Genomic DNA, 22,893 nt, shown 5'->3' with positions numbered 1-22,893 from the left:
TTGGAGCCAGAGCTTTGCCCTAAAAGGCAAGGAGGGTTGAGCCTGTGCAGGGCAGGGTGAGGGGCAGGAGGAGGGTCAAAACCAGGCTCGAATCACGAGTGGGGTACAAGGGCGAAGAGCTCCATCACTGCTGTGGCTTGTGGCTGAGAGGGGGCGGGGGCTGAGTGAGGACCTTACCTGCCCCACCAGGGACTCTCCCCGCACCTCCCAGAGACCACGCACTGACAGACAAGACAGACCCCCGCTTTGGAACATCAATAACTTCAAGTCTTTTAAGGAGATAGTTCTCCTTCTAAGGTCTGTTAACTGAGAATAAATGATAACAAGAAATGTCCACCATGAACCCAATAATACTTTAAAATTCATTGGTAATTAATTACCAAAGCATCTCTATGTAATATTCACTTTGCATATGTTATAAAGGTAGAAACGACACAGTTTCACACAGAGTCACATGTCTCTTGGAATAACATGAAGTTTCCCCAAGGAGCTTGCTTTGGAGATGCAGAAGTGAGGAGGGATTTTAAACAGAGGTGCATGACATGACGGGATTTGTATTTTAGATGAATGATCCTGGTGGCTGTGTGGGCAAATGTGCAGATAGAAACTTGCGTTAGGAGGTCTCCTGGGAGGCTCTTGCAGCAATCCAGCGGGGGGTGAGGGGAGCCTGCAGAACATCACTGAGCAGAGCTTGGAGGGGTGGAAATGTGTGGGAAACATTTAGAAATGATACATGACATCTCCAGCCTCACCATGTCACCCTCCGACCTGGAATCTTCCACGTGCTCTTGTCTAGAGCACAAAATCGAGACTCCTAGGAATGCAGGCATCTCTCAAATGCTTCCCCCTCAGGGAAGGTTTTCCAGGATCCCCAACTAACACTGTCACTCTGGCTCTTAAGCCTAATCCCCCATCCCTGCTGGGCTTTCCTTCTCATCCCTTTTCTGTGTCTGGGATATTCTACATGTAACTGATTTACTCTGTTACTCTCCGGTCTTACCCACTTCACTGCTCAACAGGAGGTGTTTGTATCTCTTATTCACAGATGTTCTGGGCTAAGTTGTGTCCTGAAAATTCACAGATTAAATCCTTAAGCCCCAGCATCTCATAATGTGACTGCGTTTGGAGATGGGGTCTCTACAGAGGTAAATAAGGTAAAATGAGGTCGTTGGGGGAGGCTAATCCAATCTGACCAGTGTCCTTGTAAGAAGAAATCAGGACACAGACTGGCACAGAGGGTAGACCACGTGAGGACACGGGGAGAAGATGGCAGTGTACACACCAAGGAGGGAAACCTCAGAGGAAACCAACCATGCTGGCACCTTGATCTCAGACTTCCAGCTTCCAGAGCTGTAAGAAAATCCATTTCTGCTATTTAAGCTGCCCAGCCTGTGATACTTGTCATGCAGCCTGAGCTGACTAATACAGCTGCCTGTTGCCAACACCTAGAATGGTGACTAGCACACAGTAGATATTGAGTAAGTACTCACTGAAAGAGTGAATGAATGAATGGATGGATGGATGGATGTCTGCAAAGACCACCATGCCCTGTGTTAAGGACCCTCCTAGCCAACCTCCTGCCTTCCAGCTCCTCCCACACACATCATGTGCCCCTTCCTCCATTCACCTTCTTAAGAATTTGGGTCGTCTATCCACCTGCATCTATGATGGGCAGACTCACATGCCTGCCCATGATTGAAGTGCCAACCATTTTCCCGGGATGGACAGTGAGGGAGCAGTGTGAGCGAGAGAGGGCGGGGGAGGCCAGCAGCTGTGCTTTCAGTGGGGGCTCTGGAGGAGCCCTGGGGAAGCCCCGGAGAGTAAGCTGCTCTCTGAAGCAGGGCTTTCATCCCAGGCAGCTGCCAGCCTCTGCGCACAGAGCCTGTGGCCAGGTCTGGAGACCCCCAAACACTGGTCATCACTGGGTGGGCAGAATGCCCTCTGAAGAGGTTGGCAGGTGCTGTCCACTAGCAGAAAAGCATGCAGAGGTGTGGGGGGCGGGGGCCTGACCTGTGCAAGGTGAGCTGGAAGGGAGTCCCCGGCGATCTGGGCACGTCGCTGCCCGTGACCACCAGAGTCCTGTCCTCCAGAGCCTGCTCTCTGCTCCTGGGCACGGGGCAGACCTGGGCTTTGAACAAATCCTATGGAGACATGGTACGAGTCTCCTTTGCTGCAGGGTAAATTTCTCAGGTAGGACCCGCACCTGCTTTACTCTGCTTCTCCTCCCATTCATACCATGCCTGGGGCAGGCCGGTGAGGGAGCAAATACTTAACTGAACTGAATAAATGCAGCTTGTTGATTGACTGAGATCCTCTTTCTATCTATTGTGGTCCCCGGATTTCTCACAGCTCTGAACGTCACTTGATTTCCTACAACTTCTTGGTAGATATACAATAGGATAGTCCCATAGCAAATATCATCAGGAATCTTCCAGAAACACAGACAAAACTTCACTTATGTTCAGAAGGAAACTGGACAGAGTGAAAAAACTGACAAAGGACAACACAGGTGAATGCTTTCAATATACATGTAATTATGTGAAATATTTGCTTCTAGAATCTGCGTGTAATTAGCTTACTACGGTGATGTTAACCTTTCCGTTCGACAAAAATGATATCCTTGATTATGTAGAACAGTTTGAAATATATAGGCAGTAGTACAGAACCTGATTCCAATGAACACACAGAGGTTTTGGTTTTTAGAAACGGGATGTAGTCTAAGAGATTTTAGACCTATGATCCGCCCATGATAATGTTCCTCAGTAAAGAAAACTCCCTGAGATTAGAGCAGGTGATTATACCCACCATGAGAGTGGCAAAGAGTTGCTTTTCCACATTTAAATAGATTACTCTGAGTTGAAAAAAGGAAAACTTTAGATTGAGACATTTTAAAAATCTAAGAATCCCCAAAATTCAATGAGAAGGTTATAGCACTTTTTTAAAAAGTGAAACAGTTGGCAAATGCCCACACACACACGCACGCATGCCCACACGCACACACACACACACACACTGATATATTCTTTGTCACTTTTTACTAATACATTTTAATTCATTTCATTTCTAGATGATCCTCAAATTTGTCTTTTTTTCTAACACCTGCATTGCATCCCTTTTCTTCCTCAGAGGCAAAAATACCTTATAAAATCAATTCCAATGTGATACATCCAAAGTATATAAAATGACTCAGAAAATGTCTGTGTAAATTACATGTTATCCTCTATGTCAAGAGAAGAGAATGACAGTGTCTCAAGCATATCAGCCACTCAAAACATGGGAGCTATTGTTAGTCTTGATTAAATAATAAAGGATGTGAACAATTCACATGAGAAGTGCAGAAAGCAAACAGTCAGAAATGCATATCATTGTTAAATTCAAAGAAATTAATAAAAGTTTAATGATATTAAAGTCATCAAACCCAGGAAATCATTTTAAATATTAAATGTCATCTCTGTCTTACTAAAACAGGACTTACCATATGCCTACATATAAAATGTTGGTAAAGTTACAGCTCCTGGTGCTCCGACATTTTGAGGGTGTTGGTATAAATCGTGACTGCCCCTCGGGTGACACTTTATTCCCGTCACCCCCTCCAAGTGGTAACCCTGCTCCTTTGGAGGAATCGCCTCCCTCCAGTGGTGATAGAGGTTAGTGGATTAATAGTAAGGGGTTCTAGGCTCCCTGCAGTGGGTGAAAGCGTAGGGCTCCTCCACCCCTTCCTTCACCAAATTGTGTGACCACTGTCTGGTCTCCTTCCTACTTTTTGACACCCTGGCAATTGAGGCAGGAGCCGAGTAAATTGACAACAGTGTTTGCTGGGGAAGCAGCGACTGACCAGGCTCCTTCTGCTTTGGGCGTCTGCTCCTCTGTTCTCTGGAACCTTCTGCATGTCCTCTCACCCCAAACCCTGGTTCTCTAGCCCTTGGAGAGCATCTGAGTCCCCAAAATCTGTCTGATAAATGTGTTGCTTAAGTCAGCAGTCCCCAATCTTTTTGGCACCAGGGACCGGTTTTGTGGAAGACAATTTTTCCACGGATGGGGATGGGGAGGAAGATGGTTCAGGTGGTAATGCGAGTGATGGGGAGCAATGGGGAGCGGCAGCTGAAGCTTCGCTGGCTCGCCTGCTGCTCACCTCCTGCTGTGTGGCCCGGGGTGGGGGGTAGCTGGGGACCCCTGGCTTAAGTTACCAGTTACCTATGGTTCCCACTCAAGAAATCCAACAAATAAATACATGTACATGAAGACCTGTAAAATGTTTGTGACTTTAAAGTAACATCCTCTGCAGGGTTTCTGTTATCAGGTTATTTCTTTGTCTTAAAACACGGCTTCCTTGTGCCTACCTCCTAGCCTAGATTCTGCCTTCTCCAGCTCACCACGTCCTGGGAACTGGGAAATACATGTCCCCGTAGCTCACTGGTGATCTCATGATGGACATGCAGATCTCCTTAGAATTGATAATTATACTCAGAGGCTTTGTTTTGCAGGACAAGGGGGTGGGTCTGAGCAGGAATCTCTTGGGTCCATCCATCAATCTCTTCCTCCCAAAGTGCATTGTGGGATTATGCTTGTGCTGCCGTCACGTCTGCTCTCAGGCCAGGACTTTTCCAGACCAGCTGACTATTCTCAAGCATCATCGAAACTGTTTGGGTTCCAAGTGACGAAAAGACACCATAAATTAGCTTAAGAAGGAAACAGAGGTGTGTGTGGTGGGGGGCAGGTGCACTGACAGTCTCAAATAACTAGGAAATCCAAAGTGGAAATGGACTTGGTCGCAGTATGATGTTGAAGTCCCAACAGGGACGTGTAGCCTGGCCCTTTCCCTGCCCCACCCCCAGCTCTGTGCTCCATGCATCCTCCCACTTGTCAGGTAGCAGCTCAGCACAAGGCTTGGCAGGCTGCATGGTTGCTCACCTCAGAAGGACATCTTCATGAGAGAGAGGGAATTCCAATAATGAAGACTGTGAGCTCAAAATTTAGTGGTTGATACTTTGTGCAGTGGACTATAAGGGATTTATTTTCATTTCTTTTAGTTATTTAAACATTATAAAACGATTTCATCTTTTAAGAAAAATCAGGTTTATATTTGACTGTCCACAGAAGAGAATCATAAGCAAAACTCTTTGGCCTTTGCTAATACTTTTGGTCCAATTTCTTTCTCCATTTTATTTTTTTAAATCATTTTTTAACATCTTTATTGGAGTATAATTGCTTTACAGTGGTGTGTTAGTTTCTGCTTTATAACAAAGTGAATCAGGTATACATATACATATGTCCCCATATCTCCTCCCTCTTGGGTCTCCCTCCAACCCTCCCTATCCCACCCCTCTAGGTGGACAGAAAGCACCTAGCTCATCTCCCTGTGCTATGTGGCTGCTTCCCACTAGTTATCTATTTTACGTTTGGTAGAGTATATATGTCCATGCCACTCTCTCACTTTGTCCCTCCCAGCTTACCCTTCCCCTTCCCCGTGTCCACAAGTACATTCTCTACAACTGTGTCTTTATTAATGTCCTGCCCCTAGGTTCTTCAGAACCATTTTTTTTTATTCTATATATATGTGTTAGCATATGGTATTTGTTTTCCTCTTTCTGACTTACTTCACTCTGTATGACAGACTCTAGCTTTATCCACCTCACTACAAATAGCGCTATTTCATTTCTTTTTATGGCTGAGTAACATTCCATTGTATATATGTGCCACATCTTCTTTATTCATTCATCTCTCGATGGACACTTAGGTTGCTTCCATGTCTTGGCTATTGTAAATAGAGCTGCAATGAGCATTGTGGTACATAACTCTTTTTGAATTATGGTTTTCTCAGGGTATATGCAGGGTAGTGGGATTCCTGGGTCATATTGTAGTTCTAGTTTCAGTTTTTTAAGGAACCTCCACACTGTTCTCCATGTGACTGTATCAATCTACATCCCCACCAACAGTGAAAGAGGGTTCCCTTTACTCCACACCCTCTCCAGCATTTATTGTTTCTAGATTTTTTGATGATGACCATTCTGACCAGTGTGAGATGATATCTCATTGTAGTCTTGATTTGCTTTTCTCTAATGATTAATGATGTTGAGTGTGCTTTCATGTGTTTGCTGGCAATCTGTATATCTTCTTTTGAGAAATGTCTATTTAGGTCTTCTGCCCAGTTTTGGATTGGGTTGTTTGTTTTTTGAATATTGAGCTGCATGAGCTGCTTGTATATTTTGGAGATGAATCCTTTGTCAGTTGCTTCATTTGCAAATATTTTCTCCCATTCTGAGGGTTGCCTTTTGGTCTTGTTTATGGTTTCCTTTGTTGTGCAAAAGCTTTTACATTTCGTTAGGTCCCATTTGTTTACTTTTGTTTTTATTTCCATTTCTCTAGGAGGTGGGTCAAAAAGGATCTTACTGTGATTTATGTCATAGAGTGTTCTGCCTATGTTTTCCTCTAAGAGTTTGATAGTGTCTGGCCTCACATTTAGGTCTTTAATCCATTTTGAGTTTATTTGTGTATGGTGTTAGGAAGTGTTCTAATTTCATTCTTTTACATGTAGCTGTCCAGTTTTCCCAGCACCACTTATTGAAGAGGCTGCCTTTTCTCCACTGTATATTCTTGCCTCCTTTATCAAAGATAAGATGACCATATGTGTGTGAGTTTATCTCTGGGCTTTCTATCCTGTTCCATTGATCTGTATTTCTGTTTTTGTGCCAGTACTATACTGTCTTGATTACTGTAGCTTTGTAGTATAGTCTGAAGTCCAAGACCCTGATTCCTCCAGCTCTGCTTTTCGTTTTCAAGATTGCTTTGGCTATTAGGGGTCTTTTGTGTTTCCATACAAATTGTGAATTTTTTTGTTCTACTTCTGTGAAGAATTTCATTGGTAGTTTGATAGGGATTGCATTGAATCTGTGGATTGCTTTGGGTATTTTGGTCCAATTTCATGAAAATATTTTAGACTAAAGAAATACCAGAAGAAAGGGACTTGGGTCCCTTTGTTTTTACTTTTGCTTTTTTTTTTCACCTGTGTGAAAAGAAAGAATCCTATTCTGTACAATAACCAAGTCTTTTTTTGTTTTGTTTTGTTTTGTTTCCAATCCTTAGGATTTCAAGATACTCAATAAAAAAGCTATCTTTCCATTAAATAACACACTTTCCCCTGCAGGTAGAACATATAAAATGGTATCCTGAAACAATTTTATTCTGTGTAGTTATTCTTCCTGCACCTATGGGAGCAATGAATTTTTCAATCCCTAATCATGTTTAAGTGATACTTCAAGGTCCTCCAGGCCATCCATGACCCTGTAAATGATGCTGTAAGTCTGGATGAGACTGTCTGTACTGGACACTATCTCCAGACCCATGAGGGATCCAGACTGTGGAGAGCAATGGCCCAGTGGGAAGGGCTGTATTCACTGTGGAGGCTGTGATTCAGAGCACTGCTCCTGGGCCACGCTGGGCAAGCTCACATACGAGGATGAAAGGTATGACCTGTCTGCCCTCGGATTTTGAAAAATGCCAGAAGTCTGTGTACAGCAGTGCACTTCTCCAATCATCACGGGTTTCAGATGCTTAACAAGTCCCAGTAGCAGTGAGAAAGGATCGGAGATTGCACTCAGAGCATCAGCTCAGCAGAGGGTCCTCTGGGGAGCACCCATCAGTCTGTGCCACCTTTCTGCAGAGAGGGCAAGGTCAAGTTTTCAATTACCATCTGCCCCTTTGAAAGGAATTGCAGTTTTGTGTTGGGTGTTGTTATTGACCTATAGAAACAAAAGCAACAACAATAAACACACCTAGATATTACTTTTTAAGGCATTTACTTAACTGGAAGTACTATATTTTATGCATTTCTGATGGTTTATGCTGAAGCATTTGTGTAGAGCAGCCAGAAATGACTCCTTTGTTGGGTGCTGTGGATCTGCAGACACTCGAAGAAAATCTTCAGAGAGAAACACTCATTCCCCTGATGGTGTGTCTTTATATGTTTTGCAAAGTCAAAGCATGCCAGCCCCAATGGGTTTACATGATAAATATTGTCACAGCTTAGTAAGTTCTTAATTAGCTGAAAGAATAAAGTCAGCAAAAGTATTTTGGAAGAACAAGGAACATTTTCATACCTAAATTAATAAGTTCAGCCTCAATGAAGCCAACTCACCATAAGCCAATAATTTCACTCATTCTGCTGATTGAGGGACCACCTTGCTGGCCTGGCTTGGATCTGAGATGCTCAGTATGGAAGAATGTCCCTCTGAGCTCTTTGCACCAAGGGTAGGCACTACAGGAGGTGGGCAGATTCCCCAGACAGTGGATCCTGACTCCGGGGAGACTCCTGGAGGCCTCACACTGCTGCCCCAACTGGTGCATTCTTAAAATCCACTTTTAGGATGCTTTGCTCTCGTTTCTACTGTAGAGACTCCTCCTCTCACTCCAGAGACTTTCACATGGTGTCAATTCTCCTTCCTCTCTGGTCAATTTCCAGGGTAAAGAGAAGCAAGGAAAACTACAGGGGATTACTCATTCATTATACCTAGCATTTGTTGTCCAGTTGATGGTCAGTGTGCCTTGGGAATACTTCTCTGGTCACTACCAGCAAAAGAAAATTTTCACACTTTTGTCTCCTGTGGCAAAAACTGGTGTGAATCTTTATCATGATCCTCAATGCTCTGCAATGCAAGTGTGGTGTGTGTGTGTGTGTGTGTGTGTGTGTGTGTGTGTGTGTGTGTCTCCCAAAGAAGCTTATTGGCCACCAGACAAGGGACTGTGGTTTGGTTGCCTACATATAAAATTAAGCCTCACAAAATTCCTACAGTATGATGGAATCAGTATAAATTTGTAGGATTTGGGCCATTAATTTATTTTATTCCACCAAATTAAGCCAATTAGGCCTAATAATCACAGTAAGTTTAAACTTTACTCCTGAACAATGACACAGCATTTCTGTCTATCAGTGACTCATCTCTAAATGTGCAGAACACAAAGATGTCTTCTCAAGTTCTCTGGATGAAAAAACAAACTTCCAGACACATCTTCCCTTGACAGCATGACCAGTTTGCCATCAGTGTTCCATGGATGTCTTTGGTGGGGAGAAAAATATTTGAATTTGTGGTATTTAAATCTAACTGTTTTCTTGTTGTTAACAACTAAGAAGTCACCTTCCACAGTTAATATAAAAATATTATGGATTACTAATATCACTGAGTCAACAGTTGTCCTAAGCATTAAACCTCCAACCAGGGAGGGACTGTTGCTCATCGTCTGACATCCTGGGGCATGCCTACAAGAGCTTCTGGGCTCTGTACCAAGAGACAGGATGCTGGGCTACGGTGTGCGCATGGGGTCATTCTTACTAGATCATGTAAATTGATTTTCCTTGTGGTTTATGTTTAAAGCCTATCCCGCCCCTCATTCTCCTCCTCCTCTTCCTCCTCCTCTTCCTCTTTCTCTCTCTATCTCTCTTTTTTTTTTAATCTCCTCCTTCTTTACCCTGTTAAGACCATCTTTTCCATACTCTTGTAAAGCAGGTTTGTTTCAGCTTTTTAGTCAGCACCACTGAATGGCAGTTATTTTGGTTTGAGGTTTGCTCTGTGCCAATGAGGAGCTGGGTGACTGAGATTCACTCTTTCACTCAATACTTATTACTCTCCTGTAGGGTGGCTACTATTAATACACCCACTTGTCTGAAGAATAATGAGAACAGAGAGGTTGAATAGTGTGTCAAGGACACAAAGCAAGGAATAGTCACAGTGGTGCATAATGCCTTCTTCCTGGAAGATTTTGGAAATGGGTTCTAAGCAAAGGGATCTTTTCTTCCCATGTGGCAGGTGAAGTTAGCCTGCTCTGTGCTGTGTGACGAGCATCACGTGACCACAGGAACTGATGTCGGACAGGGATGGGGGGCAGGATTCAGTGAAGAATGTAGGGAATTTCTCTCCTGAACTTTGTGACACATCAATTCCAGAAGGAAGAGGCCATTGCTATCCAATATCCTACTAACATCTTTGACAGGAGCACAGAAGAAAATGTTCTACATCAATCACGCCAACTGTGAGTCTTATCACTAAAATGGACAATTCCGTGCTTCCTTTCATGGATGATCCTGAGGTTTTCTGCCCATGTTAGAGGGTTTTGCACATCGTTGAGGCCACGTGATTTCTGGACCAGAGGACAGGTCCCCAGCAATCGTGGATTTAGGTCCCAGTTGAAATGGGTGCATGGAATAAGCTAAGCCACGTCAGTGCATGAGCACACAGAGGCTGGGTTTCACTTGAACAGATTACAGGCTAGTCCTGTAATCTCATGGTCAGACCTCAACTTTCATCCCTTCTGGGATGTGTCTTTTACTACCCTGTTTAGGAGGCTGTCCTGATGCATGGTTTCCACAATAAGAAATACTCAAATTTGAGTAATGCCATGGAGTATAGCTGAATTGGAAAAGTTTCGCTAACGTCAATATTTTTCTAAATCCAATTCCATTGAAAATGTTTGCCAGCCCTCTGTACTTCTCACAGTTAACTCTTCTGGTTCTATCACTGATAGTATTTGCGTGCACATGTGTGCATGATGGGGAGATTAAGATAGCCTTCAGTCCAAATTGCATAAAATCTTAATTAGATGTCTTCTGCGTATAACTATTTTTCCTTGTTCCAAGCCTCTTAACCTAGTGATTCATAATTCCTAAACTTTGGATTTGAGACCTGATGAGAGAACATTTTATTTTAAGCAGTGGTTTTGGAAATTTTCCACTTAAGTCCTTTCACCAGACTCAGATTTGCACAAACCCTCCTTTTCTACCTCTTTCTATGTCAAATGGGTCTCCCTTTGTAGGTTGCTTTTAGTTTTTAAATCCCTTTCATGTGTCTTATTTTTTTTTTATTTTTTTATTCAGAGAATATTTTTAAAGTACAAAAGAATTCAAAGAATGAGATTACAAACAGCCTTGTTTCCATCACTTAGAGTTAATGACATTGTATCGTATATTTTTCTAAGTCTTTTAAGAAAAAAAAAGTACATTAAATGATAGAAACCAACAAACAACAATTACTCACTTTTCGTGATGAGGGGTTGAGGGATGGGAAGAGGGGCTAGAGAATTAAATAAAGGAAGAAAGAAAACAGACCAGTGGATAGACTAGTAAGCATATCTACCTTCTCTTTTCTTTAGTCCTGACTTGGACATGATCATATTATTGTAAAGGCTTTTAAACCAGGCAAGGGGCAGCAGGGACCACAAGTGTGATGGTGCCTTTGGGGCAGACCTCAGCCTTCCACTCCATCCATCCCTGGTGCCTAAGACCACAAAGATCACAGCTTAAGTGAGTCTGAAGAGAATAACCCAAAACATTAAACTCATTTTTTTTTTCTTGGCTTCTCTTTATTCTGAGCATTCAGAGTTTCCTTAATGGCATTCCAACTCGTGAATGTTCCAGAGAGATCAGAGCTCTTGTTCTCCGGGACATCTTTGGATCAGCATCTGGAAAAGGACAGTAGAGTCCATGGAGGACATTATGCAGGAGAATCTGGAAGGTGATGGAAGCACTTAACGCTGGCTGTGGGTGTGATATGCTGTCCTCTACGACGTGATGCTCATTTTCCCCACAGGGCTCAATAAAGAAAAGAAAGAAGCCAAGAGGGCCTTCTCTGAAAGGCATCTCCTCCTGTTGGGCGTGTGTTACAGACCTGGGCCATCAGGTGGGGGGCAGCTACTTCTGATGTCAAGAGAAGGTGGCAGATTTGTGAATTTGAGACCAAGTCCATGTCCTCTTGTCGTCTCAATGGGCTGACTTTTTTGAGACCACGGTGGCCCCAAGAAGGGGAAGGAAGGAACCGGCAGGATGTCTGGGATCTCCTGGGCTCAGCCCTAAACTGTGGGCACAATGTTTTATGTTCCCAACCCTGGACTAAACTGCAAACATCCATCTCCCACGTCTTATAGGAGCCACACTCACTCTAACAGAAAAAAGAAAGAAAAAGGTGTCTGTAATGGAAAAAAAATACATATTTAAACCCCGTAAAACATGGCTTGGAAAGTGCTGTGTGCCCCTCTCGTATCTGCATGTGGTTTACTGACCTTTTGTCTCGGCTGATTACTGACTTCTCTGGTTCATCTAAACACCAAAAAATGTTAGGACCGATGTTTTTCTCCATTTCCTCAAAATCCAAGTGAGTAACTGAAATCAGCCCTATTGTTTTTAACTTTCCGTGGGGAGTGCAGCCCGGCAGCCCATCTGTTGTGGAAATTTTTGAAAGACACGGAAGGTACGTTATTCTTAGCCAAAGGATTTCTCTTGGAATTTGAAATTGTTCTCAGTCTTTCATCCTTTCTTCCCTTGGCCTCCCTGGTCCCCATGTTGTGACCAGATGCCCCAGAGACACACGGAGCCTGTTCCCCATTGGCTTCACTTTGGGGCCAGTGAAACGCTTCAGTAATGCATGGATTTCCTTCCTAATAAGATTCCAACCTATTGTATATAGGAAAATACAATGGAAATTGGTAGATGGCAATTTCAATTATTTCACTATCAACACATAGATGGAACTAAAGAGCTAGATAGAAATATTGCAGACACAGATGTCTCTATTTTTATAAGTGGGGACTCGGCTCAGCCTGGCCACAGCCAGACCAGCCATATCTGAAAGCTGGTGTTTCTGTCCACAATTCTCCATGATGGGGATGATACAGCCTGTGAGATGACCCTTCTACAGTTTGTATGAGAGAGTCTTTGCTTTCTCTCATCAACTTCAATACCTGCCTTTCTTCACCTTTAAAATTTGATTCTAAATTTAAATAAGAGTAATGATGTGTTATGAGTTCCTTAGATGACATAGCTAACATATGTGCAAATTCTTATTACAAATTTACTGTACTTGGAATATTTCAGAACCTATATAGTATCATACGTAGTATGATACAAATTATGGTCATTTATAATTTAAGTGTTATGATGGACAAAATCATTTCATGTATATTAGTAAGCATCATTAAAGATTTTTCACTGTTATATTTCCAAAAACCTTTGCTGGTGTTACTTATTTGATTATAATAACTGTAGAGTATTCCATGTATAAATCCAGCACTCATTCTTTGACCAGATTGTCATTCAAACTGTGTAAAACTTTTCTTTTAGGAGAATTTTAAATGCTGAAATTCCATTTTATATACAATGCCTTCCTGACTCAAATAGTTGTAACATTGAGCTCAGGTGGTTCTGATGATGTTTATCATCATGACTCTCAACCTACATGAAAAACTTGGAAGCTTTGAATGAGCCAAATCCATTCATGATTTGTCTAAGGCTCAGGAGTTGGACAGGGCACACCATCTCTAGCAGCAGGTGGAGGCTGAAGAAGTCGTTGACCTTAGCCCTTCCTTGAATTTCAATCCCATAAACATGTATGGAATTCCTACCCGCTGTCAGGTACCATAACGAAGTGCCAGGGACTCTAGGTCCAGCGGCCTGCTTTCTCCTCCTGGGCACATGTTCCGGGATGTGTTTTCTCCTCCTTCTCACCCCTCCCTTTTGATCTATCTCCATATAGTTCTGCTGCTTCCTGTTGCTCACGTTAACTTTTACTAGGACAATCTCTGCATCTCTTAGCCTCACTGAGATTATATAAAGAGCATTTCACAGATCCTCGGCTACACCCGAGAAGGGTGGCAGAAAGTAGAAACAATTGCCATCCATAATTAAAACCAACTTAGAATGAGTCGTAAACATATCTATTAGGTTTCTTCAGTGTCAATTTTCCATAGATAAATGTTTCCACTTGGTTGTGTGTGTGAGCCATTGTTGCGACCAAAAACATTTCAAAACAGATGAGCAACTACTTTGTAAGAATGGTGTCATTTCAGTGTACAGATGCAATTACTTTTGCATTAAAGCTGTCACAATCTACTTTTCCATTAGTTAGTAAATAATATCAACCTTTCACTAAATTGAAACTTTTTTGGATTTTTTAATGCCAATTCTCCAAGCATAATTGGAAACGGTGGCTGGTAGATCTCAATCTCCAACATTTCTCACCCTTCCAGTCTGCATCTGGAGGCCCTGAAACCTTGGCAATCACAGTTTGGGGATGTCAAGGCGAAACTTCTCTTCTAAGTGAAATCCTCATTTCCTTCAGCCCCAAGATCTGCATTCATTCTGCTTCTACTCCTCATTGAGAGAACGCTAAGTTGGCAATTACACCAGATTCTGAGCAGTTTGAATGTGACCAGGAGAAATGACAAGTATATAAAAAACCCAATACACTTTTGCTCATGCATGAGCTGTTTGGACTTTCAAGCCACCACCACGGACCAGATTTTTGTCACTTTACTGGTTCCATTTTTAGCCTAGTTGGCTTCTGGGTCTGACTGTTTTCTGATCTCAGTTTCCTTCAGGATGTAACAGCACCTACATCAGTAACAGTGATGGCAATGGTACACGCACACACATGTGAGTCCCAGGAGTCCTGCAGCCTCTTGCCTGGGGTCCACATCACTCTTGGCCAACGACATCACCACCATCCCCGGCTCAGACCCCAATGATAAAGACTCAGTGTCACCTCCTCTCATTAGGCACATCCATCCTCCCGCGAAGCTTAAAAGTGAAGGCATTGTTATTTTCCACTACTTTGTCTAATACATTTTAAGTGGCTGATTCTCCCTGGTTGTGTGACCTTCAGTGGGGACGGCCCATCCATCATGCATTGAACTTTTCATCCTGTCCCATGCTCATTTTATCTTTGCAAGGAAACCTTTGTCCACAGCCCTGTTTACCACTCACGAGGGAGCCTCAATCTCTGTACCTCAATAGCTCATTCGATGCTCAGGTACGCAAAGAAAGAGCACCAGCTCAGCACCTCCAGAATCAAGCACACGTAGTCATCAAGGAAATTCATCTACCATCATTTGTCCATCACTGTCTTGGGCAATGAAAATTACCTACTTTCAATAGAAACATTACTATATTTGTAATAGTGACTTTCTAATAGGAATCTGAGAAATCTCCTTAACGTTGTATAGATTTTGCATTTATCTACATCAATAGAGTGAAATTAGACCTGAGAATTTTACTTGGTATAATATACAGCCTGGCTTGTAAACGCTGGCCACCAGCTCTTCTAAGTTTCTAAGTAGAGAAGAGAATCCTCCTAGGTTTTGCTGCTAGAATCTTGGAGTAAATTCTTATAGCTCCATCGTGTCTTCTTAGGAGCTTTTATAGGAATTAAAAGCACCTAGTAACAGATGAATAAGTAAACAAACAAAAATCTTGTCCAAGTGTCAGATTAAAATAAATGATCTAATCACTCACCATTAAAAAAAAAATGAATTAGTGATGTGGAAATGCATTTTCCTGAAGGTCTGACTGTACAAGGCAGGTTTTCAAATAGCCAAAGCTTGGTGCTGGAGGTGGGTGTCCCCAGAGGGGACAGTCGTCCTGAGTTGATAACTCCATCCTGTCTACTGCACTTTATAAATGGAATAAAATTCCTCTGGACTGTATTTCTTTTTCTTCAACTTAGTGCAAAAATGTGGATAGAAAATGGGCCTGGAAGAATACATATAATCTTATTTCAGATGATTGTCACAGGCTGGTAAAATGATGTGCAATTTCTAATTCCTTGTTCAATGTTTCTGTAAGTAAATAAAATTACATGTAACTGATAAAAATTGCAGATATGACTGATATAGCACTTATATTATGTGTTAATTAACTAATTTTAATGCCAGTCTTTGGGGGGATTAGATTTAGTTCTTTCCCCAAAGTTCAGTATTGTATGACCACACACACACACAAATCTATGGATGAGTGGTTTTCAATTGATTCATGAATATCCCAGTTTCATGCATTAAGTAAGAAGCAAGGAACACATTTTCACACAGAATCTAGGGATAACAGAAATGACAAACCAAAGAAAATCAAGTATAATATGATTCAGAAAGCTCTTCTGAGGATAGATAGCATCTTCTCTGAATTTCAAGCAAATGGTGGCTTTGGAGATATGTGTATATAGTTGAATTGTGACCTGCTGGAGCATGTTGGGATAGCTAGCCTGGCCTGACCCAGCCTTGCAGAGGTAGAGCTGAGTGTTCAGAGGGGGGACCAGCTGGCATTAGAGCCCTGAGGTGGGATGAGCTTGGCATGAATGCAGCATCGAAAGACCAAAGGAGCACAGAACAGCGAGGATGGGCAGAGTGGAGGGAAGTGAGGTCACAGAGGTGGGCAGGACCATGCCATCGGTGGCTTTCTTTGGCACGATAGTTTTTATTTTATCCTAAAAATTGATGTAAAGGAGAAGACATAATTTCTCCCAATATAGGAGAATTCCCTATAATTTGTGTACATACGACACACTCAGAAGCTAGAGCATAAATCCCCACTCCCTAAGTGTGGGATGCCTTTCATGACTCAGCTCCAACGAGTACAGTATGGGCCAGGGGAACTTGACAGCAGCTCGACACACATGACCTCAGCCAGGCGATCAAGGTCAACACCAGCTGTGAAAAGTCACAGTGAGCGCATGGACCGCTGATACGATGTGATGAGATGGCACTTTTCCTCCGTGGCCTAAAGCCCATAACCCCAGACCAATCATGAGAAAACCATCAGACAAATCCCAATTGAGAGGAGCTTTATAAAACACATGACCTGTGCTCCTCACGACTGTCAAGGTCATGGAGAGTCTGAGGAACTGCCACAGCCAAGAAGAACCTAAGGAGACCAGAGGTCTAAATGTAATGTTCATGTGCTGTGAGGAAGTATTTTACAATTTCTACTATTTCATTAACATGGAAAGTGATATAAAAAGCATCATGTGACCTTTCATCACAGAGAGCACTGGGAAAAAGTTACTCGGGATTCTGGGAAAGCAGATGTCGAGTGGGATCCGAGAGGCACCTCGGCCGCTCCTGGACTAGGAGTTTCCCACCTGTGCTGATTGGAAGCTTTCAGGGGTTCTGGCCTGGTCTCCACTCTAGCAGTATCGTGGGATGGTGGCGAGAAGGCGTCCTTCCTGATTCAGTCATCCTCCTGCTGCTTTGAAGCAAACTTCTCTTCCAGGGGCAAAGTGCATTCCTGGGATTAAAGTAAAATCCAGGAGAATTGCAAGGGGCTTAGATGCCCAGTTGTGAAAACAAGTCCCTGAGAGAAGGGTGCTTGGAGTCCCCCAGGCCTGCAGCATGAGTCCATCAGAACTCTTCCAACACCTGAAATGCAAAATCCTGAAATTTTCATAGTTCATAAATGTCTTACCTAAACCCCTCAATAAGCAGTCATATTACCATCTTTACACCCATTCCAATGAAGAGACCCAGAAGGTCATCAAATAGTGTCAAGATCACAGGATGAATGAATTTCAGGATGGCAAGAGAGCTTAGATTTTTCAGCCTCAAAAGACAGTTTTTAAAAGCTATACTGCCCTGCCCCCTCTCGCTGAAAAGGAATCCTGTCTCTGGGACTTGGCGGTGTTCTTGGGTTTCTGTCTATTTAAATTTAACTTTGTTCTGGCTTCTAAAGTACTCAGACAGACACTTGCCAGATGGGCAATATAAAAATAAAAGCAGAACTAGCTAGAAAACTGTGATAGGTCCCTTTGTGGAATAAGGACTATAATCTTTTATTTATTAAGATGTTATGTTAAATATTTGAAGAGAGCAACATTTAATTTTAAAAAAATCTGTTGAGTTTGAAATGAGCTCCTGGTTTATGGATATCTAATGAAATAACAGCAGAATATCTACTGTATCTTTTGGATAGAATAACTCTTTACCAATTAGTTATAAAACTGTGCTTCATAGAAATTAAATGTAGTAAATCAAGTGTCACCCACATTTTCATCGCCCCACATAAAGAAGCAGAGTCTGTCTTCTCAACCCTTGAATTTAGTCTAGACGTCGGGCTTGAAAGAGATGTTACATAACCACCAGGCATAGGCAACAAGGGTCTTTGAAACTTCTAGCTCTTGAAACCAGGCCACCACGTAAAGAAATCCAAGCTATTCTTCTGGAGACACATGACCCATCAACAGCCAGTACGAACCCCCAACAGGTTAATGAAGCCATCGTGGACCATCTAGTCTCAGATGAGCCACCAGATGTGTGACCCCAAGTGACATCAGCCAACAAACTCTCCAGCAAATCCCATCCTAAATTTCTAATCTAGAAACACCTAAGCAAATAAAATGGTTGTTTTTAACTAAGATTTCTTTTCAATGTGTTACAGAGCAATGGATAGATGATACATGAAGTAATATGACTGTGTGTAAGGTGTGCATTTATTAGTTAGGATTATTGACTGATATGTACAAAAGGAGAAAGATATCAAAACTTACAGTGGCTTTAACTTTTAATAGTGGGATTATCTTGTAATGCCCCCTCTATTTTTATGCCCTATTTCTTCATTAGTAAGTGAGAATCATATGAATGGAATGACCTACACATGGTGGTTTAACTTCCTTCTCTAGCGAGAGAAATGCAGAAAATCTTCAATTTTGAATTTGGTCATGTCAGAGGGAAAGGTGTGAACCCTTTGAAATTAACTGAGGACAATTCAAATCACATGAGTAGATGTGGTTGTGGCCTCCTCAAGACAGGTGAGTAGAGTCCCCCAGGGTAAGTGGGAACAGTGAGCTGGATCCCACTATTTGAGAAAGAGGAATTTGGGATTTTTCAAGTTTTAGAAGAAATACTTTCCAAGGCATAAGTAGTACACAGGATGGAGGGAAGGAGACATAGATTCTGGGTCAGCATGGTGACAGATTTGACAATGACTCCTAACTCAACATTAAGAGGTGGTTTGTTACTCCTGAAACCTTGAGCACCAGTGATTAAGGACCTAAAAGAAAAGGCCCATATTCTGTGCTGCCTTGATCTCTGCTACACCTGATATGACTGTTCTCACCACAAAGTCCTTTCTCACTTGCTCCAGTGGATAGTTTCCAGACAGACCACGCTGCTTACTGAGAGGACTGGGAGAACCTCCTGTTTATATTTGAGCAGTGCTGTCAGTTCCCAGGGGGTTATCCAAACAAGTCAATCATGGGGGCACCTCACGCCATTGTTACTACAAAGCTTGCCCCCCTGCAGGTCTTGCTGCTTCACTCTGTCCCAAGTGCAACCTTCTTGAGGTCCTGCCTTGTGTGCCCTGTCCTTCTCTGGACTGTGGGTACATGTCACCAATAAACTCTGTCATCCTCATCTGTCCAGTATTGAGTGTTAACCCATTCCCATTACTCTAGGTCAGTAATGTTTCCATCATCAGTGGGGTAAAGGAGAGGTGATAAAACCAGAGTCCCAAATTGAGGGATGATAAAGGATTATGTTCCTCTCAAGGTACCTGGATGGCCTGAGCAGCTACCTGGGTTAGTAATATGTCCTTGAGGAGTCAACATGCCTGATATTGAGACAGCAGAAACCTAAACTGTTCACACAGGCCGGCTGGTCACTTGAAGCAAAGGTGACAGTCACATATCAGAATCTGGTACCACCCTTGCTTGAGAGTAGATATAAAGAAAGACCTTCTTCACTGTGTAAATCCTCTGGGATCTTGGACAATTTGGGGTGAAGGATGAGATTTAAGTGGTTGATTGGGTGTGAAATCTACGAATGCATTTTCATCCTAACTCCATGTTGTCTACAGTAATAATTGTTCTACTCATGTCACAACTTTGTGGGAAAATAATTTCTAGACTGTGAATGAACTGAGAAATTTTCTTGGAAATGTGGAAGTAAAGTGCTCTGTACCTATAGGCAGGCTTTACACCTGTCCTCCAGGAGCCCCCATTACCTCCCGTATACCTACACCATCCTCTTGCCTCCCCTAGATTTCTCATATGTGTCCACAATAAAGGTCTATGGAAAAATGACTGCAAGTGAATGTAAACATTGCTTGTTTCGTGGTGGGGTGTGGGCAGTTACTCCAAACTAACATAGCAGCCAGCACTGAGTCTAGAATTCTTTACAATTATATCTAAGTTCTTGATATCCACTTAAAATGGGACCACCCCTTTCTTCTGTGCTCCACCAAAGGGAGAGAGCTAGTCTGTTTACCTCTTGTTTGAGGGATTTGTTTCTCTATGGGATTTTGTTTCCCTGGTTGAGTTGTGAATCATCTCTCTTAAATGAAATTTAGTAGATTGACTGCCTTCTCCTCATTAGGGTTGAAGCAAAGCTCTGTACTCCTTTCTACGTTATAAGTGGAAGTCAAAGCCTAACCCTGATTTTAATTGACTGCTATATTCCTAGCACTTAGCAGACACTCAAAAGATAGTTGTTTAATGATAAAGGAAGGAAAACCAAAAAAAGACATTTTATGTAAACAAACTGTCACTGAGCTATTCTACTTGATTATTTGGAAATTGAATATTAAGCATGCTCGGATATTTGTAAGGGTAACTGACAATACGATATACACATTGGACCTTTTACCTTGTATTTAACAAAGGAACCCATCTTTAACCTTAGTTCTGAACAAAAGGTAAAGAAGCTACAAAATTAAATGGAAAATTGCTGCTTATTGAGTTAAGAGCAGTGCAAAGGAGGTCCAGCAAACTCTCTCATTGTCAAGGATGTGTACAAAATGACTGTCATGGTTCTTTCCAGTCAGGAAATTCTACAAGGTTTAAAGGTGTCTAGACATCCCAACCAATGGTTCCCACAGAATAGTCTCAGAGAACGGAATGGCCTGACCACTCCAGTTGCATGGTGTAAAAAGAAAAATTACTTGCAAGCTGAATAAAATTCTCTAATTTTTCATAAGCAGATGAGGACATGTACAATTACCATCAATACCACAAAACTGGCATTCACTAAAATTCATTGTTCTGTTGACACTTTAAAATGATATCCCCAAATTTATTAATTTGTTTTGTACATATTGTAACAACATGGATTAAAATGGAAGTTACTTTGTATTAATGTAGATGTCATATGTATTATAGACTTCCCTCTGTAAAATTTGCTCTGTGATTAAGTCTTAATTATGTCTTCTCTCCTAGTGTTAACATTTCTCTTTTTTCCTCTTTATTTTCTCTCACACACCAACTTTCAGATGGAATAGATTTAATTTAAGAAAGGCTCTCCAAAATATTTAAATTGTTGAAAATTCTTAAGATATTAACATAATGGGTATAACAAAATACTCTTTACAGTATAAGCTTTAAAGAGACAAAAACACAAAAAAATATGTGTTTACCAGTGGATCATACAAAAAAATATGTTCCTCAATTAACATTAATGTCTTTGATCTTAGAGGCTCAGCTATTTTCATAGACATTTTATATCTTAAATATCTTCTTTATCACTTGGAATGTATTCACAACCCAGGTTTTACATCAGAAATGCAGTGTGTCTAGTAAAATGTATAAATTTGACATGAAATATAGAGGTGGTATTTTTTTTTTTTCATTTTTATGGTTCCTGTGAGTCCATGGTGAGGTGAAATTGCACAAGCTGCTTAAAGTCAAGGAGCACTGGTCTTAGAACATTCATGGTCATGGTCAAGTCTGGATAGTGCCACCTACTTGTTGTAGAACCATTTCATATTTCACCAGGGTCATCTCCCCCGTCCCCTCTCCTATGTAGGGCTACTGGGAGAGTTAGGAGACACAACACCTGTGAACACAATCTGTGGGTTGTTATGGAATTTGGGGCAAGTATTATTAAAATAAAAACAAATAGTACATGGTAGGGAATAGATGTTCATTTTAAAGAGCTCTTTTTTATGTGGCAGTTATAAAATACATCTCTTTTCTTACCCAATCCTTTATTTGAACTCAAATTCATTCCTGCAGAGGTTGCTGGTTTGCTTTGGCACCAGATAGGAGAGAAAAGATAGAAATTGGTGAACATTGCCCTTGTGGTGAGACCTAGAGAGCATAACTGTCTGAATGTCTTGCTAATCTATGCAGCCAATGGTACCTACTCTATCTTTTCTCAATTTCTTCATTTATAAGAAAATAAATGTTTGCTTCTAATTTTTTTCCTTTCATCCTTATTTCTAACCTATAACCCCAAATCATTACCTTCTTTGATGATCTTGATTTTCTTTGATCCTCTTCACCTTGCAATGCGTCACTTACCCAATGAGTCATGCCCACTCTCACTAATGCCATCTTGCCCAGTTGACCCCCTCAATGTCAGCATTTTGGAAACTGATCTAGGATGGGCAACCTGCTACTTATTCCACTCTTAGTTATAATGTAATGATTTTTCTCCATTTTCTCATACTGTGCTCTTTTTTCTCAAGATTGCTTTGACAATTCAGAGTCTTTTATGCTTCCATAGAAATTTTAGGATTGTTTATTCTAGTTCTGTGAAAAAATGTCATGGGTATTTTGATATGGATTATATTGAATCTATATATTGCTTTGGGTAGTATAGTCATTTTAACAATATTAATTCTTCCAATCCAAGAACACAGATTATCATTTACATACATTTTCTGTATCATCTTCAGTTTCCTTTATCAATGTTTGTTATAGTTTTCAGAGTATAGGTCTTTCACCTCCTTATTTAAGTGTATTACTAGGTACTTTACTCTTTTTGATGGAATTTTAACAATATTATTTTTGTTTTGTTTCATTTTATTTTACTTTCTCTTCCTGGTAGTTCATTATCAGTGTATAGAAAAGCAAGAGATTTCTGTATATTAATCTTGTATCCTTCCATTTTACTGAATTCACTTATTAGTTCTAATAGATTTTGTGTGGAGACTTTAGGGTTCTCTATGTAGAGTATCATGTCATCTTCAAATAATGACAGGTTTACTTCTTTCCTTCCAATTTGGATAGCTTTTATTTCTTTTTCTTGTCTTATTGCTGTGACTAGTGCTTCCAATACTATGTTGAATAGAAGTGACAATTGTGGACATCCTTATCTTGTGTGTCTTCTCTAACTGGAAATGAAGTAAGAATCAACAGGAAAGAGAAATCCCAC

The sequence above is a fragment of the Neophocaena asiaeorientalis genome, unplaced genomic scaffold (genome assembly GCF_003031525.2).
Source record: "Neophocaena asiaeorientalis asiaeorientalis breed wild unplaced genomic scaffold, Neophocaena_asiaeorientalis_V1.1 scaffold52, whole genome shotgun sequence".
Classification (NCBI taxonomy): Eukaryota; Metazoa; Chordata; class Mammalia; order Artiodactyla; family Phocoenidae; genus Neophocaena; species Neophocaena asiaeorientalis.
Note: the sequence above shows the minus strand (reverse complement) of the source record.